Genomic DNA, 17,245 nt, shown 5'->3' on the forward strand with positions numbered 1-17,245 from the left:
ACTGTACCATATGGATGTTAAAGGGAGGTGAATGGACTTGGATCAGCACCGTAAGGGGAAACAAAGAGAGCTGAAGGGCTGAGTGAGTGTGTTCATACACCTATGTGGGAAAATGAAAGGTGTGACAGGAGCACAAGGTGGTGATTGGGCTTCAAATTGGATGTTTTAATATCCGCCCTGCAGTGTTTTTTTTTCCTTTTTTGGTTCTTTTCTCTTTTCTTATTTTTTGGGAGGTGGGGGTTTCGCTCTCTGCTCACCCCAGAGCGACTAATTACAATTCACATGTCACACACTCCCCACATAATAAGAGTTAGGAAACAGAATTAGAATATTCCAAAGGCCTGCAGGGGGTGTCATCTCAGGAGAAAGAGGGTAAAGTGTGTCTCTTTTTTGAGGGGCGGCAGCAATGGGGGTGAGGAATAGACTGTGCATGTGTTTATGTGCCAGTGCGGCGGTGGTGTTTGTAAGGGAGAGGTGGGTGAGTGGGAGGCTTTGGAGCAGAGGGGGAGGCGGTGGAGGGAGTGCGAAAAATCTACAACGCTCCCACGCTGTGCATTCCCGTCGATATGCCCGCCACCCCTCTCTCTTCACACGTCGGGTGTCGACCACTTGGCATGCCGGCGTGGCTGCCTGTTAGGGTGGTTGTGGTGGAGTTTTTAGGGGAGGTGGAGGGCAATTGAGTGACATCTGCTCTGCTGAGACGAGGGGCAGGCGGGCTCCTGGCATTGGCGGCTGCGGTGTCGGAGGCATTGGCACGAGGCTGGCTGGGTACAGCAGGGGCGCCGGCAGCAGGCGGTGGATGGCCTTAACGGAGAAGCGTTTGCTCAAACAGCATGACATCTCCTGGAATGAAAGCACCAATACACACTTTTGGCAAACACACACGCATGCTTCCCATGCACACAAACTGGCACTCCGCCATCCTTCTCTTGCTCTGTCACTTCCCTCTACTTGACTGTTTCTCACCTCACACTTCAGGTTTTCTCAAAGCCGCCGTGTCCAGCACAGAATTGCCGTTCAAAGGCGTTTTCATGTGCAGTCTACTAACGTGGACAGTGTCAGGGCGACACCAGGGTTCATTTCTGTTGCCAATTACTTTTCCCTGCCGCCTAGTCGCTTCCATCTCTGCCTGCCTCCTCGTCTTTTATCCTCTTTCTCTTCGGCTTTCTCCAAACCAAACACCGTTAATGAACCATGAAGCTGACATCTGCAGGAAAGCAACAACTACATTAATGTGAGCGGCGGCAACGTCCCAAATCTCTGCCTTGTCACCTGCCACCCCCCAAAGAGAATACTTAAGTAAACGGGACAAGAAGAGGGACGGGAAAGCGAGAGCACGTTGAAGGAATGAGGTTTAGTAACTTTCAGTGGGATGAGGATAAACATGTTGATAACTACCTAGCGCTGTACTTTGGTTGCTTTTAAAGCTTCACAATATATATAAAAGTTATTAGCAGACAGTCATTTCCAGTGGAGGGCGATGGATTCAGGTAACCTGGGGGTGACAGAAGAGAAAAAACCAAGATGAGTGACGTTTATTAGATTGTATCTAAACGGATCTACCACTCTCCTCTGTCTTTCTCTCAGGAGTTGTTTCCCTCCTCTTTCATATCACCGCTGTTGTCGAGGCACTGTGACGCTGATGCGGTGTAAATTGATTTCCCGGAAGATGTGATGGATGAATAGAGAATGAACATCTTCATCGCTGACCCCGGCGCCGATTGCTTCTCCCCCTGCCCGAGCAGATGATTGACAAGGCTGCTAACGAGTGCCGTCGCCGGTCGTGTTATAATTTCGCTGTGTTGAAAACAGCCGAGACTCGGCCCCAAGGTAATGAGCTTCTGGAAGAGAGGGAGGAGAGAGGAGAGGAGAGGCTCACCCCGGGAGAGGTGAAGTAAAATAGTGGGAGTAAATAAAAAAAAAGGAGACAAAGCACATGAAAGTAGATTAGAAGGAAGTTGAGGTTATCACCGACTTGAGAGGGGCTGTTTCATTGTTTATCTGCTGTCTTGATGGATGTCTTTCAAGCCGGGCGTTCTAAGATGGAATGTATTCATTTCTCAATCGCTGAGAGGCAAGAAATTTCAAACGCCGCCATAAAACGTGGTATTTGCATTAAAAGTATTTGATGTAGAAGTGCTGCGCGCTGCAGATTGTATCTGAGCGTGCACGCGTGCAGATATTCAAGCTTCTGCGTGTGCGCTGAAGCACATTCTGCGTGTGTCTGTGGGAAGGTATGCAATTGTGTGACTGTAATCGTTTGCATATGCATGTGGGCATGCGTACGACTCGTGTGTGTGTGTGTGTGTGTGTGTGCGGATGTAATTTATTCCACCACGTCGGGGCTGAGGGCAGGTCTCTGTTTATTTGGATGATTAGGAGGTGACAATATGTTGCTGATGATCAGGTTTATAATCAGCTACCATCGCAGATTATTCTAACCTTGATTAAAGACCTGCAGTCTCGCTATCATCTCCCAGCTCAGCCTAACAAGATAGGACGACACTCTGATTAATGCCGGAGAGCGACTAGCCTTGACACAAAGGACAGGCCTGCATCACCGCAGGAGGACTCTGGGAAACTGTCACGCATCATACTTTGTTGTCTGTCTGATTTGTCTGCTTGATACAGGACCTTTGTCTTAATTATTTGTCTTTTACAAATTAATCCGTGTGAGGCTGATTCGGTTTTCATTACCGCTGTAATAAGAACGCCGTTGTTGACGTCTGCCGTGATTAGATATCAAAAGGAACGTTGAGCCAGAATGTTTCTGCTGTGCATCCGTCTGCTTCCGACTTCTCTCCCCTTTCTGAAGTCAAACTCGTCAGCAAACTTTCTTTTTGCCTTCGCTGATGATCATTAGTGTGACGTGCATGCATGTGAGTGTGTGTTTATGCGGGGGTTTGTGTTTCTCTGGCAGTGTTTGATTCATTGTGCTGAGGTCCCGGAGGTGTGTAGGAGAGGACGGAATGAATGAGTCGCTCTCACAGGTCGTCCGATGACGAAGGCTCTGGTCCAGGGTCTCTGGCAGTCAAGCGGCTGGAGGCAGACGCAGCAGCCTCTGGCCTTTGATTCAGTTCAGCACTGAACAGCGCGGCCCGGCCTCTCTCTTCCTCTCCAGCCCTCCTCCGCCAGAGTGGGATCATCACGTACTGTTGGTGAAAAACAAACCTCCAGTTTAGCACCAGTGTCATGCTGAGGAGGAGGATCAGAGATCCACTAATATTACTGTTTTCTTCCCTGAATTACAATAAAGGTCACATTTTTCATCTCACTATTTGATTTTGGTGAAAGATTATTCTTTTAGATTTTTGTTGAGTGGGTCTAAACTTTTCTTTTTCAAGTTTAATTCCAGTAAATGCAACAAAACCTCACTAAGTAATGAACTTAGACCTTTACACACCAGGTCATGATGAATAAACGACATGCAAATGAAAAATACTCCCATATGTTGACTAGATTGAGGCAATCAGAGGACCAACCAGCATCCTGTTGACCCAGAGCAACGTCTGGCAATCTGTTGGAGGTAAACTGTTGTATAGCTTAAGCTACTGTTTTATTGGTGTGTCTTATATTGAAATTCTCCGAGTGATTTTTATTACCTCTGGTAAACGGTTACGCAGTGTACATGTCTAGGGCTTTTATTGTGAAAGGTTGGGTGAGAATGAGGGGATCTGGTCTGTGCTGCCTTACATTCATGTTCTGTATGAAAGTATTCATGACAAAAACAATATACTGAGGGGCTAAGAAATGGCATAAAAAAGAGTCCGTTAATCAGCTGTTGTGCATCAATTTGATTAAATCAGCAAAATGTTTGGTTTGAGACTCTTTAACGGCTCAAATAAAACACTTAACATTATTTCATCAGGCTGACGCTCCGTGATTTGTTACTAATATCATGACTGTTGCTTAGAAACATGATTTAGAACTGATGATTTCACTGGCCCTGTTACTCAAAACAGCAACAGTGCTCTCAGTACTTTTCAAAGTGCAGTCTCCTTTAGTGTTCTCTATTTGTCCGGAGTGTTCTCGTGTCCAGGTGCTCTTTGGACAAGGTGCCTTATGTGGCACCACACTGAGCTGCGGGACGGTCTAAATGGACGAGGTCCAGCCCCCGATTGTCTCTTTCCTCTTTGATATTAAAAGCATTCTAGTGCGAATGATTTGTGTTTAGTGCCCTGCTGCGGGTAGAGCCGTCCTGTTTGACCAACGAAGCTGACCTAATTCATCCTCCCCAAGTGTGCATGTGTGTGTGTGTGCACTTGTATTTGTGCTGAATGCAGAATAGCTGTTGTGACTAGCTGGGCGCACACAGAGCCCGGTTGTTGTAGCTGAGCGAGCCTGTGTGTGCGTTTGAGGGCCACTGAGTACGTGACCTCTCCTCCAGCATCGCCAAAGCAGCGGCTCAGCGGGCGGGTAATTCATGCCAAAGCCCCGCTGCTCGGAGCACGGGCCCTCCCCGAGTGCCCCTCCCCCGCACGTCCCCTGACCCATGTCTCCGTGGCGATGGGGTGTCCCGTCACTGGGAGCACCTGGCACCTGGCCACCCCCCCCCCCCCCCCTTCTCTCCATCTCCCCCTCACAGGCCTTGTTGGGGGGTCCATAATGAAGTTTCACATCTTCATTCAGGGAGCAACAGGAAGTAGTCCAAGCCTGGAGCTGCTGCGGTGACGCAGTTTGAAGGATATTTGAGTTGTAGGACTCGACCCTGGCAGGCAAACACTGTACGTGTTGCTGCAGGAGTTCCGCCTACGCAGCAGAGGTTTCGCAAACATTTAGTCTCGTAGCAGGTTTCCACATCTACAGTTGTGAGATGTTAGAAAAATCAACAATAGTTTGACAAGACAATACTGTAATGTATTAAACCATAGGGTTTGTAAAAATATCTACATGGTCAGAAATAGTATAGCTTTGACAGATTAATGTCTCCTGATATTTGTTCTCGAAGAAGTAACCCGTTCACCCTCCTGTCACCCCTTCTTTACTGTTTTTAATTCGTCCCCTTCCTTTGTTTTTGCCGAGACATGACATCACACGGCCACTGACTCAGCGAATCACTCAGCTCCTGTGTCCTCTCTCTCTCCTTATTACATGCCGATTAGCCGCACAAAGTGGTATAAAAAGGTGTCTAATGCAATTACCCTAGTTAGGACATTTTAATAGTGTGCTGTGCCTCAGAGATGTATGTGCCAGCCAGCCGCTGACATTAAATCAATAATCGGCCTGTCACGCCTGCTTGTTAATTCAGTCCTTTGCATTTTATTCGCCAACATGGTAAGGTTGATTATTGGTAGCAGGGGTTTTAATGATATGTGTAATGGAGTATGGGCTGCGTTGTTTTAATTTGCATGGTGCTGAGATGTGATCTGTGGGATGCTTGCAGCCTCTAATTTGTTCAGATGAATTGCTATATGAAAAAACAATTCGAGTGAGTGTGTGATTGTCTCCCTGTACATAAATGTGTGTGTGTGTGTGTGTGTGTGTGTAATCATGTCTGTGAGAGCACTTCCTTTGTTTCTGTGTCTTCATTCTTAAAGTCCCCACTACAGTCATAATGCATTACTCAACACTCATTTTGAAACAATCTTACTTATTGCTCCCTAAAAGCAGCCATTCATAATTAATTATTTCTCATTTCCATTTCATCCTCGGAACTGATGACTGCACTTTCTTTCTTCTCTTTATAGGGGGAGTAAAAGTCAATTACAGCTCCTTTCCTTTCGGGTAACTGCATTGATTAGCGGAGTTCTACTTTATAAAATCGAAATAGTGTGAATACGTCCATCTAGAAACTGTAGTACCACTTGAAATCTAGAGCAAGAGGACCACAGATGTATATTTTAACCTGAAGGATGTGAGCAGGAAATAGTGCACTGGATGATTTCCATTTTTCATAACAATGCGACAATGTTAAAGGGGTAAAACGCATCAATGTGACAGTTAAGTTATTTTAATAACGTGCTATTTTTGGGAATTTTCTAGATAAAATGAAGGGTTACGTTTTATTTTACAGATTAAGAAACTCCTCCTCCTGCTCAGGCTAAATAAACCATTTACGACCCACTGGGTTAGCAGAAATGCATCGTGTAGCTGACTGTACAATGTGTATTTGTTATTTGAATGTTTATAACATTAAATGGGCGAGGAAGGCCGACAGACATGAGGCGAGCAAATCTCCTCCTTGTCCTTATTCCGGTGCTGGATGCTGATTGGTTGTTGGGTAACCGTGCGATTGCCTTGCCAGGTGCAAAGCCAATTAAGGAGGATCACCTGTGTGTTGGCCATTGCAGCTGCATCTGCACTGCATTGAGTGAAGCTCTTCTGACATTTTTTGGCACAAAATGTGTCTTCAAGCTAATATAATATTAAGTCTAGTGAATAAAGTACAATTTCTTAGAGATAAATTTACTTAAGTTGGACTGTGGAATACATGCTAAATACACCATCACTGAAATTCAAGCTGTAATTTACAACCCTCCTGGGAAAACCTGCATGGCCACCCAAATGTGCCCCCGACATATAAACTAGCACACTTGCATATTTAAGTATAGTCCCTGAAGAAAGCCGGCTGACACCTTCCCACCTCCCAGAGGAGGTGGGAATCACAGGGCGCCCTGAGCAGACCTGCATCATTAGTCCTATTGGTCTTCATTAGGCCTCTGTTAAGGGGGGTGACTCAGTGTGACAAGACTTGTTAGCCAGCCATTGAGAACACATGATCCCTGGCCTCGTGGTCAAAGTGACCAGGCCTTGCAGGGAGACTCTGCCACACATCCTCAACACTGCAAACTTCATTTGGATTCCATTTATGCAGAGGCACACCCCGGCATTCCCCAACAAACCCTCCCTCCAAGTCCAAAATCCCCCACATTTGTTGCTCAGCGTGTTCTTACTTCTCAAAAGCCAAAAGTTCAGAAAAAAGTGTGCAAATGCACTCTTATCATTTATCACTTTAAAACTCGAATGGAACGCACGAAACAACCCGCTCAACCTTGGAGGAGCAGCATGGAAATCAAAATGAGGCTTTCGTGAATGTGACAAAGTCTCAACACTTTCCCCCGATGCATAAAGTATAAGTTTTACCCGTGCAATTCAAGGTTGTGAATAATGTGTTTTCACTAAACATTTTAATTAAAAAACATCCGTATATGGCAATTCAAAGAATTATGGTGCTGCTCTTTCATCTCCCCCGTCTGCACCCCCACCCTTCTAAGCCAAAGTAATTCTGCCGCGATGCAATGATGCCTCAGTTCCCTTCAAGGAGATGGCTGAAAGCCGTATTAATCATTGTCTGGTGCTGGCCCACCTTCTCTGGGTGTTTTGCATCCTGCGACATCACTTTCAAAGTCTACCTCCAAACTGGGGAGAGTGACAAAGTGGTTCCAAAAGATGAGCGGCGCCAAGCATATGGCAGGGGGACGGCCACACTCCAAAGCCAATCCTGCAAAGAAGATGAAGAAAAGGAGGACAAGGGGGAGGAAAGGAGAGTCAGGGGGGGGGAAAGGATGGAGATTATCATCTAGAAGAAGCACCTCTCGTGTGTCTCACATTTCACTTTTTGCCCTCTGCCAACAACTCCTCACTAACTTCTCATTTGGTAGATGTAGTTCAGTGTCGGTGCACGTGACTACACCCCCCCTCCCCTCCACGCTTAAAAAAACAAATTTACTTCTGCAAAGAGACAAAACAAAAGCACCTAATAATTCCATTTTCCACAGCTTTTGTCGCAAGTGTGAGAATTGTCATCATAAAGCGCGGCGCCCTGACGTGCATACACGCATTAATAAATCAAACATTGATTCGGTGCTAAGTACCTGGCGAGTGTTTGCCTCGCAAACAAATGAATGCCTCGCCATCTTCCCGTTTCCTGGCTGCCACTGATTGGCTCTGACAGATATTCAGGCTTTTGGTGGAGTAATTAGAGAGCCTCAGGGTGTGAGGCGAGGAGAGGCCTTCAGCGCTGGGTTACTTCAGTCTTCCTCTCCCTCTCAGGTAATTGCTAGCAGCTGCACAGCCGAGCTGAGCCTAAAAGAGCCTCGCATCGATTCCCCTCTTATCCCCCCACCTCTGCATCACCACCGCAGCCTCCCTGATGCCTCAGATCCCGCAGACCACTCGGATGTACCTGACGCCGCAACAAGCCCAAGCCACTGCTGACAAGTACCCGGGTGACTGCAACCAAGTAAACATTACACATGTTTGTTTACCTACAGTGTCCTAAAGGAGTGAAGGCACAGAGTTAGAGAGGGAGGAAAAAGCTGAAAAATGCATTCCCACCTCTTTCTCTCTGGAGAAAACAAGAGTGTGTCTGACCAAGCGTTCACCACCACCTACTGCTTCATCCAGGTCTGGAGCACTTATGCTCCCTGTCAGACTTCCCTCGCTTACTTGATTTTATTTTCACTTTGCCTTCGCCTTATCCCACACGTAGTAGCTCACATGGGCAAGTATCTGCGGTAGACTTAACGCGTAAGCACTCAGAACAGCCTGAACTGAAAGGAACGCGGGCATTTATGCCGCAACAACACCACGGCCAGTTTGTAAAAGCTTTGGTTACGCTTTGGCAGCTAGAACATTCTGTGAAGGCTATCTTGAGTCAAATAAAAACATGTATTTAATCAAAAATTAGAGTTGAACTCCTTTTGCTTTACTGTGGAATTCACCAAGGCCGGTGCATGGGCTGATCCATCCACCCTATCCTCCTCCACAACCTGCTTCCCTCTGCAGTGCCTCAGTGTCAACCAGTCTTTATTCACATCCTCTTCATGTATTCCTCTTCTGGTGGGTGCACATAGCTTGTATTTCACACTCCTTTCACAAGAAAAGATCATTTTCTTGGTGTGTTTTGTAATATCTCTATTTCCAGGCAATGATGTCGGTGATTGTTCGCTCTTATTCTACTCTCGACAGGCCTTTCTTTTATTAAACAGTCACTGAGGAAGGGCTATTTCGTGGTTGACATACTCATTTTCAAGGTAGTAATTAGACACACGCACGGCTCAGAAACTCACCTAATGAGGAACAAAAAGGCAGTGTGAGAACTGAATCGACGTTTCCTTTTAACCTGTAACTTTCCTGCGAGGCTGGAACCTTCCAGTGCTGTCCATCACCTTTTGATACAACTGTTAGCGGGCCGGGACGTAAAGGTCAGAGTTTTATTTAATAATAACATGAGAATGTGGTATGCTATTTAGCTAACCATAGAATTCGAAAGTGTCACATTGGAGAGCACAACTGAGAGGAAATCAGATTGTCCTAATTGTCGAGCTACTGTATCCATGCCGGGAAAAAAGTGCTAATAATCATTGAAATTGGCCCAGTTCTGTTTTCAGAGAAGCAAGAACTCCTTGCGGTGTCTTGTCATTTCGAGCCATCATTTAATTTGCATCATTGTCATATCAAAGTGAATCCATACCGTCTTTGTACTGTAATACATCAGGAATATATAATATCGAGCGACAAAAGGAGCCGGGGAGCTTGTGACAACATTAAACACCAAAGAAGCGTAAAAACAAACTCACCAAAGGACCACGGATGTTTAGACACAATTGAATGGCAACCCATCAAATAGTTGTAGAGATATTTCAGTCTGGACTTAAGAAGGCAAGAAGAAGAAGAAAATGTCTTCAAATCAACATGATGCATATCGACACGACGGAAACAATTTAACGGCTCAGTAAAGAAAAGACCATGTTGAGCCTAAAATAACTTGTAATATTAGTTCTTACCTATCCTACGAAATTTAAAATAATAAACGCACATTTTTGGTTCCACACAGGACACGAACACCGATCTCCTGCGTTTGATCAAACCCTATTTCTGTTTAACCTGGGAACTCCATGGCCACCACAATAATGGATCCAAATTGACTTAACGGTGGCATTATTTCCGTAATGTGTTACAATGACGTGGTGTGATGTGGTCTAGGTTTTTCTGTGAGATCATGGTGCTTGACATATGCCTACAACTGTAGCAACCGTTAAACATGCAGGCAGATCTTTAAATGCTCTCTAGACGTATGCGTCCGGTGAGTCCTCTGCATGGTGGAATAATGACTCAGGGCTCAGAGAAGCTTTACAGGTGCACCCCATTGTGTAAGTGCTTTTCATTCATGAAGGTTCCATATTTCAAGATCATAATGCCCTCGTTCACACCGGCAAGTGGACTCCTGATCAGCAGGAGCAAGTCCAAATGTGCTTCATGTCCCCCTGAATCATTACATCTAAACATTACCGGCCTTCTAGAGGAACAGATTTACACAACAGGTGAGCTACAGCTTCTCCAAAAGGGTTAACAAATGCCAGGAAGTTGAAGAAGTGATACATTTAGGGAGTGATTGGTGTTTGTTTATTCTCTTCCTACACAAAGCTTGAGCAGACTAGTCTGAGGAAAGCATGGTGCAGTTTGGAGACATTGAAGTCTGTCTTAATGTGTTCACCCTGCCAATGACAACAAGATAGAAAGTGACAGAATGCATGCCTGACATCCACCAACACCCAAATACTTGAAGGCAAATGCTCAGATTGGCTTACAGTATTTACATGCTCAGTGATACAGCACATCAAAAATATAGATTTTCTTGACGTGAAATAAAACAAACCCTAAGGGCCTTAAAACGGTCACATATCTCCTTCAAGAAAGATGACAAGCAAAGACAAAGCCGCATCGGATAAAGAGACTTAAACGATAACAAAACATAGAGGATATACAGTCACAATAACAAAACACTTAAATGACAAACAAAGGAAATCAAATGAAACTGCGTAATGCTTCACCTCGCATCAGCACATAAGCTGGAATCCTTGTGGAAATGGCAGAAGTGACATTTATTGTGAAGCGTATTCATGAAAGAGAATGTCCGATGCTCAATGCAAAGGGTTCCTATGGATTTCTCTTCTAACACAAAAGATGATTGTTTGGTATCTGTGAAACATTGCTGTATGGACTCTTTCTCTTATTTTAATTAACATCACAGGCGCATCATAATGTCTCCACTTTTCCCTTTGTCTCCCAAGTGGCACCCCATCTCCTTCAATAACGAATGTTTTTATCTGGCGGACCCTGAGCGGGGGAAGCCAGTGAAAGGCTGAGACGGGGGATTGTCAGGGAGGGAATATTGTAGTAAAATAACAGCAGGGGCAGGTGTTTTATTTGAGCGGTCCTCTTTGGTATTTCTCAGCCACTGAAGAACACCACTGCAATTATAAGCCACAATGGCTGCAGACACACCGGTATAGATTCATTACCTTTAACAACCTCGGGCTTCTTTCCCCACATCCTATCAGTCCATCTTTGCTTTTCATTTACTCCCCTTATTTCCTTTTTCATTCGCGTCCGATAATGTATACACAGAACACGGAACAACACGCAATAGAATTGATGGCATGCTAAAAACGACACGCACACAGAAAACACACGCTCACAACCTCCTGTGCAACCCACTGCTAGCTCCAATGATCCAAAAGAGACAGGAAGTCACAACCCAAGAAGACTTCATGTGCTTGTCGCAACAAGTTGAAACCAAATATTAATGTAAATGTGCTATTATGCATTGAGCTGCAAGGATGGCGTGTTTCTGCAGGCCACCCTGGAAGTTAGCATCGCACTGGTTCCCTTCGACAAGTCAATGGGATTGTTTCCAACTCATTTGGACAACTTCTGTTGTCTCATGTAGCCACTTGTTAGCAACCACCCTTTTATATTGGGATATTTGCTGACGTACATGATGTCAGAAACATAAAAGTCTCTGAAGCTTGTGTTAACCAAAGACTTTATGAGGTTGAGACGAGGGAACCAGAAGTGCAAGTCTCATTTCTGTGTTTTGGGACTCTATTGGACAAACAGCTTGTCGATTCGTCCCACTGAGCTGATTCCTAGACATGTTTAGACACATTGCAGTGTTTTCTGTGTAGTCGGAGGTGCCTCCAAGGGTACAGACATTTGACGTGCCTCAAATGACCCCTGAAGAGTCATTGTGGCAGTGCATTGTGGGGGAGAAGGAGCTGCAGACCATAGGCAGCCAGCATAGCCAGATAGCTCTTATCACATCCAACCTCACTTCTCTGTGCCTTGCAGCTACCCAGAGGGCACATTCAAAGGTGAAATGAGTTCAAATCAAATTAATTTCCACTACTCACTTGATTTCTCTAACCTAAACACCGGAGGGTGAGTTTCAGTGATCGCGATAGCGGGGAGGTTGACTGATTCAGATCAGCACCACAAGATGTCTGGAGAGGGCAATCATGGAGAAGAAATGACATAGCTTTGAGAGAGGACTAAGCTTTGTTGGGCCTGAAGGTGCACCTAGTGACCACTCTGTAGTAACCTCATGAAGCCGTTCACTCCATCACCCCATCACTCCATCACTCCCAAAAAAGAAACCTCGGTCTTATCTGAGTCAGTGTTCGTAGAGGAGCGCTTCTCCTGAGAGCATCTGACAGTGTCGAGAACAGCTGATTCTATTCTGAGAACAAGTTTTCTCTTTACCTCCGATGCTGTTGACAGACAGAGGGTTTGATTGGCAGGTTGATAAACTGTAACCCCCTAGTCACCACGGCTACGTAGTGCTAAATTCTGTTCGTCAGTGCCGTCTGTATGAGTATAATCGTGTGTGCATCGTATGCTTCGTAAACGTTCGTCTCCAAGCTGTTCTTCAATCACAAATACTTCTTTCACCACTGATTTAAAATGCAAAATCAAAGTACAAGTACACACTGAGTAGGATGAAAGATAACATGAAATGAGCTGTGGGTACATCTAATGCACGCTAACAGGCAGGCCGGCAGACACGCAGACAGACCATTAGGCCAACAGACAGGCAGCCTTCTGTCTCTGTTTACGCTGGAAAGGCAACAAGACAATTGGAAGGTCAGAGGTCAAATGGCTGTCTGGGGTCAACCCTGCGTCTGGGCAGGGGCAACTCAGTTTAACACCAGGAGGCAGTTAAAGACCCGCTTAGGGGGAAATGATATCTGCTGAGGACCTTAAACTGCCCCTGGGGCCCCAACGTTTGTGTGACAGGTAATTATTTTGGAGTAAACAGACACACCACGGACCGGCAATCTGTGGATGAGAAAGAAACCTGATCCATGTTTAAATGGCGCTGTAGCACAATCAGCTGCCTTCTTTAGTCTTAAATATACACGGTATATTATATATTATACTTCAGCCAAACAATACCTTAATGATTGCCTCACATTTTCTCAAGCTGACATCCTCAAAAAAACAATCCATGATAATTTGAATAATCAAATATTGTTACGCCTCCTGTGTTGACGGCAGTTAAGTGTGAACTTGTTGGAGGCAAAGATTTAATTTGAAACAACAAACTGGTCCTTTCAGTATTGTGCGCTTCGATACACTTAAAAACCTGGAAAAGCAACTTTTAATGGAAATAACTTGAGTCCATTGTGCCCCGACAATATTCCCATGACCCTGAAATGCTTGTATGTGTAACAGAGAAGAGCTACATGTGTGAACCAGACAGGTACAGTAGTAGGCCAACCGTCAGAGCTCAGACCTGGAGGTCAGGAGGTCAGTGAGGGTGGCGAGGAGCAGCTGGTGGTTGTCGGAGGCGGCGGACATCTCCAGGACACTGGTTCGTAGGACGGGTCACAGTTTTTATTCCAGAGCTGTTCTCACTGATCTCACTCCTCACTTACTTCTCACATACGTGGGAATCCCTGAGATAGTGTTGCAGTGATGTTTCGCTGGAATGAACATCTGCGTGCAGCTGGGCTGTGATGGCACATGGTTAAAGTGTTACTCTAAGCATTTTTAAAGTCAACCTTGTTCTGCCAGGTCCTATTTCCCATTATGAAAAATAATGAAAATGTAGAGTAGCGCAAAAAAACCTGATTAGAAATCAAATGTACACCATCTAATTGCAGATTGAATGTTATGTGTAAGAAAGCGGTATTTGGATGCTGATTTTTTTTTTAAGTGTTAGCTTCCTACTGTGTGGGAGACCAAAGAATGCTTCATCAGAGGCAATTCATGTGATTATTGATGGGCTTCAGGTCAAACCTAATGCTTGGACTTATATTAGAACCACTGGTCAAGGATGGTGAAGACTGAGGGAAGAGAGCGACAGCTTTACTTGAAAGTGAAGAAGATGATTGAGTTAAAAACAGTTCAGTATAGTGGAGACGTACACATCATAACGTTCGGTAGATGTAGAATATCCATCACTACAAGTTAATGAAGACAGTTTGTGTCCTTTCAGCTTGATCTTATAGGAAGGCTTTAAATAACACAACATTTGAATCCATTTTAAATGAAATGGCAAAAAGCAACGATGCTGTTGTTATGCATGCTAAATAACTTGTGTCCTTCAGACACCAGGCTGGTCCTTTTCTCATTGTGGTAATCTTACTTTCCAAAGTCAGCAGGAAGCACAGTAGGGACTGTGGTGTTGGTGGATGTGTCGGGTCATGTTTGTGTGTCCTCAGCATGATGGCAAAAACACTCCCTGTGACCACTAACTGCACAAAATAAAAGCCTCGCTGACATTATTTGTTCTTGCCCGTGACTCCCACTGAATGTGGCACCGGCAGCACAAACCGCCCTGCTTGTAATCCAACTGAGCCTCTGCCAGGTACGGCAGGCAGAGTAGTGCTTGTGAAAGTTGACTTGAAGTACGGGAAAGCAGCGTCTCTGTGACAGCTTGTCAATCACTGCCTGTGGCGGGTTGCTTGGTGCCGTGCTCTTACTCGCTCCGCCAGCATCGACTGTTCAAACTGTTGTGCGCCGCTACGCTGTAGTTTTTCCTCGCAGAGATATCTGTCATTTTGCTCACAACCTGCTCCTGTCGAACTCTTATTTTCAGCGTCTCCTTGCTTATTAGCCCCTGCTGCACTGTAAATCTCTCTCTGCCTTCCTAGACGTTCAGTTAAACCAAACACCTTCTCAACTAACAACCCTGCAACATCGAGCTGCTCGCCGAGAACCATTCCCATCAATTACTATCAATCTTAGCGGGCCAATTGCAACCCGATGACGCCATTATCACTTCAAAAAGAGAATGAGAAAGGAAGGGATGGAGGGAGGTAGAGGGGAGAGATCCAGCCTGTAATTAGTGGTCCTAACTGGAAGAGAGAACAGGGGGCCACATGGTTAGGGCATCTGTGGCCGAGCATACACACACACACACGCACACATGCACACACACGGTCCCGCTGGCGTCTGGGGGTCCGGCAGTGTCAGCCCAACTCTGGGACAGCGGCCAGCGCCTCTGTCCCTGTCATGTGGGCCCCTTAATGAGGAAGTCACATATGGACTAGGGACCCTCGTTAGGCAGGCGGGCAGGGAAACGCGCACGCACACACACACACACACACACACACACAGCATGTAATGTGGGAGGAAACACACTGATAGAGCAAATAAGTGATGCATACATGCACACGCAGACACACAAACAGGTGCAGGTGAGGACACACTCACAGATTGATGGACACGAGGCAACGCAAGCAAGCTGGGGGCACAGAAAGAACATGCTGTCACGGGCGACATGAGGGCAGCACCAGACGGGCCTCACACACACACTCTCACACACACACACACACACACATACACTCTTGTATGTCCATCTCATCAGTGCTCACTCAAACACACACAATTCTACAGGCCACCAACACAAGCTCCCCTCTTGTTAATGAACTGAACTGAGAGGGAGCCATGCTGAGAGCAGACCAATACTGCACTTTAGGGAGGGCAGTTGGATCAAGTAGCCGGCTACTGTGGAGCCTCGTTGAAATCCACCAAGCAAGTTAAAATGGTTCCAGGTTACTCTAACTGACGGTTAAAGTCATAATCCTGAACATTTTTACCCAAATAAATGTGTTTTGCTGCTCCGAAAGTGCATCAACCTGTACACACAGTTGTGAAAGTGTTTATTTTTGCTGCTAAAATGCAGTAGTTGCTGCAGTGTTGGTTTAATATGAATAGACATAAACCTCATTGTTGAATTTTTCACTGAAAATACCAAGATTGTGTGATTTTCTGTTCCCCACTGCAAGAACATTTATTTTGTATGAAAAGATAATTCCAGTTTATAAATTCATGATTTGAGCCTGAGCAGAAGAGATACCTGTATAAGCTCATCAGCAGATGTACGTCCCATGTGGTTTGATTGAAACGCTGCAGTATTGACCGCCACCAAAACCAAAATCTCAGATTGACACCTCAAAAAGGCAACTACCTGTTTGCCCCGCACTGGGGCTGATCTTGGACTGTCAAAAGAGACTTAAAGGGTGGAAAGGACACGAGGGATGATGAGGCAGAGGCGGCTCAGCTGCTGCCCAGCCCGTCCGTCCTGCCTTGTGTGTGTGTGTGTGTGTGTGTGTGTGTGTGTGTTCGGCAAGAGGAGGGGTGGTGGAGGCATCATGTGGGCCAACGCTCTTTCACACGGGCCTCTCACCAGCTGTCACCCCCAGCACACCGCTGAATGGGGCCTGTCACTCCGCCGGCCCCATCGGGATTTCACCGGTCAAGAGAGGAGAGGAGAGGAGAGAGGGAGTGGAGGAGAGAAAAGAGGTTGGAGGGCGGGGAGTGGAGAGAAAAAATGAAATACAAAAGCAGCTCAGAAAAAGCTGGAGAGCAGGGATTAGGGCGCACATGTGTAGAAGACACTAATGCATCTTACACTAACTTCAACCTCAGCCCCTTCCCCTTGCATCCCCCTCTCAAAGCCCAGGATTAGAGATCCCGGGCAGGCAAAGGAGAAGCATATAGGCCCGGGTCTCCACATACTCGGGGGGTTATTATCCACCTAGCCCCTTTAGCTTATTACAGGCCTCATCCTGCTAGTTTTCATCCCTTTGTGTCACATTATTTTCTTCTGCCTTTTGAAATACATTATATTTTCCTTAAGTTAAGATGCGGATCAGATGCTTGGAGGGGGGTTGTGTTTGCCACATCAGCTCGCCGCCACGACGAGGGCAGACAACGCTGATGGCGAAGAGCTAAGAAGGAAAACACAGGGGTCGCTTCAAAATCTGAACCCGCACAGCTAAATCTCTCCCCATGCTTTACTCTGTCCCTCCCTCCTCTCCCCCCTCTCTCTCTCTCTCCCCCTCTCTCTGTCTTTCGCTTTCTCTTCATGTGTCTACGTCTCTCGCTCGGCTGCTTTTTGTTTGTAGAGGATGATGAAATAGGAACGGCAGGTTTCGGCTCACGCAAAGTCCTCTTTTCTGAAGACCTGAGGGAGGTGGGATGGGGGGGGGGGGGGGGGGGGGGGGGGGGG

The sequence above is a fragment of the Anarrhichthys ocellatus genome, unplaced genomic scaffold (assembly GCF_004355925.1).
Source record: "Anarrhichthys ocellatus isolate YVR2014 unplaced genomic scaffold, GSC_Weel_1.0 scaffold12, whole genome shotgun sequence".
NCBI lineage: Eukaryota > Metazoa > Chordata > Actinopteri > Perciformes > Anarhichadidae > Anarrhichthys > Anarrhichthys ocellatus.